General features: G+C 44.5%; 1 pseudogene; it reads left to right on the plus strand.

The window, feature by feature from the left end:
- Positions 1-232: 232 nt before the first annotated feature.
- LOC114888253 lies at positions 233-3396 on the plus strand (annotated as a pseudogene).
- The last annotated feature ends 877 nt before the right edge of the window (positions 3397-4273 follow it).

The following is a 4273-nucleotide window of genomic DNA, read 5'->3' on the forward strand; positions in this document are numbered from 1 at the left end:
AAAATGGTGGAAGAGGGCAGGGTTAAGAATTAAGATTTCAAGACCGTGAGAGGTAGATGGCCAACCAGAGTTCCTAAGGTTTGGTGCCTGTAACTGTTGCCGCCGCTTAAGCCTGCCAAAGCAGTGGTATGGCTGCTGCCTTCGTATTTGCTACCTCTAGAAACATTCTTGCCAGTAGTGGCGGCAGCAGGACTCAATTACCCCCTTTTCGCACTCTCTCCAGAAGCTCCAGATGGCGTCTTCCGTGGGCAACGTGGCTGACAGCACAGAACCAACGAAACATATGCTTTCCTTCCAAGGGTTAGCTGAGTTGGCACATCGAGAATATCAGGCAGGAGATTTTGAGGCAGCTGAGAGACACTGCATGCAGCTCTGGAGACAAGAGACAGACAACACTGGTGTACTTTTATTACTTTCATCTCTACACTTCCAGTGTCAAAGGCTGGACAGATCTGCCCACTTTAGTACTCTGGCAATTAAACAGAACCCTATTCTGGCAGAAGCCTATTCGAATTTGGGGAATGTGTACAAGGAAACAGGGCAGTTGCAGGAAGCAATTGAGCGTTACCAGCATGCATTGCGTCTCAAACCAGATTTCATCGAGGTTATATTAACCTGGCAGCTGCTTTGGTGGCAGCAGGCGACATGGAAGGGGCAGTACAAGCTTACGTCTCTGCTCTTCAGTACAGTCCTGATTTGTACCGTGTTCGCAGTGACTTGGGGAACCTGCTCAAAGCCCTGGGTGGCTTGGAAGAAGCCAAGGCACGTTATTTGAAAGCAATTGAGATGCAACCGAACTTTGTGGTAGCTTGGAGTAATCTTGGCTGTGTTTTCAATGCACAAGGGGAGATTTGGCTTGCAATTCATCACTTTGAAAAGGCTGTCACCCTTGACCCCAATTTTCTGGATGCTTATATCAATTTAGGAAATGTCTTGAAAGAGGCACGGATTTGTGACAGAGCTGTGGCAGCTTACCTTTGTGCACTAAGCTTGAGTCCAAATCATGCAGTGGTACATGCCAACCTGGCTTGTGTATACTATGAGCAAGGCCTGATAGATCTGGCAATAGACACCTACAGGCGAGCTATTGAATTGCAACCACATTTCCCTGATGCTTACTGCAACCTAGCCAACGCTCTCAAAGAGCAGGGCAGTGTTGCCGAAGCAGAAGCTTGTTATAATACAGCTCTCCGGCTGTGTCCCACCCATGCAGACTCTCTGAATAACCTAGCCAATATCGAACGAGAAGAGGGAAACATTGAAGAGGCAGTTCGCTTGTATCGTAAAGCATTAGAAGTCTTCCCAGAGTTTGCTGCTGCCCATTCAAATTTAGCAAGTGTATTGCAGCAGCAGGGAAAACTGCAGGAAGCTCTGATGCATTATAAGGAGGCTATTCGAATCAGTCCTACCTTTGCTGATGCCTACTGTAACATGGGAAACACTCTAAAGGAGATGCAGGATGTTCAGGGAGCCTTGCAGTGTTATACTCGTGCCATTCAGATTAACCCTGCATTTGCGGATACCCACAGCAATCTGGCTTCCATTCACAAGGATTCAGGGAATATTCCAGAAGCAATTGCTTCTTATCGCACTGCTCTGAAGCTTAAACCTGATTTTCCTGACGCTTATTGTCATTTGGCTCATTGCCTGCAGATTGTCTCTGATTGGACAGACCATGATGAGCGAATGAAGAAGTTGGTCAGCATTGTGGCTGACCAGTTGGAGAAGAATAGGTTGCCTTCTGTGCAGCCTCATCATAGTATGCTGTATCCTCTTTCTCATGGCGTCAGGAAGGCTATTGCTGAGAAGCATGGGAACCTCTGCTTGGATAACATAAATGTCCTTCATAAACCACCGTATGAACATCCAAAAGACTTGAAGCTCAGTGATGGTCGACTGCGTGTAGGATACGTGAGTTCTGACTTTGGGAATCATCCTACTTCTCATCTTATGCAGTCTATTCCAGGCACGCACAATCCTGATAAATTTGAGGTATTCTATTATGCCCTGAGCCCAGATGATGGCACAAACTTCCGAGCGAAGGTGATGGCAGAAGCCCATCATTTCATTGATCTTTCTCAGATTCCATGCAATGGGAAAGCAGCTGATCGCATCCATCAAGATGGTATACACATCCTTGTAAATATGAATGGTTATACCAGGGGTGCTCAAAATGAACTCTTTGCCCTCAGGCCAGCTCCTATTCAGGCAATGTGGCTGGGGTACCCTGGGACTAGTGGCACGCTTTTCATGGATTATATCATCACTGATCAGGAAACTTCACCTGCTGAAGTTGCTGAGCAGTATTCTGAGAAACTGGCTTATATGCCCCATACTTTCTTTATTGGTGATCATGCTAATATGTTCCCTCACCTGAAGAAAAAAGCAGTCATCGATTTTAAGTCCAATGGGCACATTTATGACAATCGGATTGTGCTGAATGACATCGACCTCAAAGCATTTCTTGATAGTCTACCAGATGTGAAAATTGTCAAGATGAAATGTCCTGATGGAGGACACAACACCGACAGCAGTAATACAGCTCTTAATATGCCTGTCATTCCAATGAATACTATTGCAGAAGGAGTTGTTGAAATGATTAACAGAGGACAAATTCAGATAGCAATTAATGGATTCAGTATTAGCAATGGGCTGGCAACTACCTTGATCAACAATAAGGCTGCCCCTGCAGAGGAGGTTCCCCGTACCACTATTGTAACCACACGTTCTCAGTACGGGTTACCGGAAGATGCCATTGTGTACTGTAACTTTAATCAGTTATATAAAATTGACCCATCTACTTTGCAGATGTGGGCAAATATTCTGAAGGGTGTTCCCAATAGTGTACTGTGGCTGTTGCGTTTTCCAGCAGTAGGAGAACCTAATATTCAACAGTACGCACAAAATATGGGCCTTCCCCAGAACCGTATCATTTTTTCACCTGTTGCTCTTAAAGAGGAACATGTTCGGAGAGGTCAGCTGGCTGATGTCTGCTTGGACACTCCACTCTGTAATGGACACACCACAGGGATGGATGTCCTTTGGGCAGGGACACCCATGGTGACTATGCCGGGAGAGACTCTTGCTTCCTGAGTTGCAGCTTCCCAGCTCACTTGTTTAGGCTGTCTTGAGCTTATTGCTAAAAATAGACAAGAATTTGAAGACATAGCTGTGAAACTGCGAACTGATTGAGAATACCTGAAGAAAATTCGTGGCAAAGTCTGGAAGCAGAGAACATCTAGCCCTCTGTTCAACACCAAACAATACACAATGGACCTAGAGCGGCTCTATCTACAGATGTGGGAGCATTACGCAGCTGGCAACAAACCTGATCACATGATTAAGCCTGTTGAAGTCACTGAGTCGGCCTAAATAATGACTGTGTGCACAGGAGAATTACCCCTGTACCTGAGCCTCAACCCTCTGGGGGAAAGGCAACTACTTTCTCCTTATCTGTACAATACCATGTTGAAGATGGATGACAATGATAAGAGATAGCACAGCCAGACTTGCTTCCTGCATGATCACGATAGGGAGAGACACAAGAGATGGGAAACTGCTGTTCCACAAGGAGTCTCCATAGAATTTTGCAGCAGCCAGGTGTCTGGAAGGTCTGGAAGGTAAGTCTGGAAGGTCTGATCTCCCTTGGTCTTCCATGGGATGGATGGTTAGTGTGGAAGGGAGATAGAGATTGCCTAGCCGTTTTGTGATTATCATGGATTGACTGAGTCTTCTGAATAATTTTTTTTCTTTATATTTTGGGTATTGGAGCTTTTAAAAATGTTTGGTTTCAGGTATTTTTATTCATGTGAAGTGTATATGATTCTCTTGAGATAAGGTTTTAAGCTAAAATATTCCTTGTTTTAGTTTCTGAACCCTACAGATAAATGGGGACTTTGCTGGTGTAGTCTTTTTATAGGTTTTATAAACCACTTGAGCCTATATCACTCATTTTAGTGTCTGATATAATGTTTGGAACTATCAGTGCTTTGTTGGTTTATAGATGATGGCTTAACTTCTTTTTCTGGTCCGTTTCCTTCTTCCCTTGCCCCCACTTTAAAAATTCTCCTGTAACTTGGCTAACAAAAAACCAAGTCTGATTCAAAACCTCCCAGAGTGTTTCTCTTAAACGCATCATCTGGTGCCAAATGAAGATTCTTGGAGTGATTATTAATTATGAAGGGCACAGTTGTGGCACTGTCACTGATGATAATAATAATGGATTTTTGGCCTAGAGTTTTGACCTATTTCACCAGTGTTTTACCGTTGACTG

The sequence above is a fragment of the Monodon monoceros genome, unplaced genomic scaffold (assembly GCF_005190385.1).
Source record: "Monodon monoceros isolate NGI ecotype Baffin Bay Population unplaced genomic scaffold, NGI_Narwhal_1 Super_Scaffold_8, whole genome shotgun sequence".
NCBI classification, from domain to species: Eukaryota; Metazoa; Chordata; class Mammalia; order Artiodactyla; family Monodontidae; genus Monodon; species Monodon monoceros.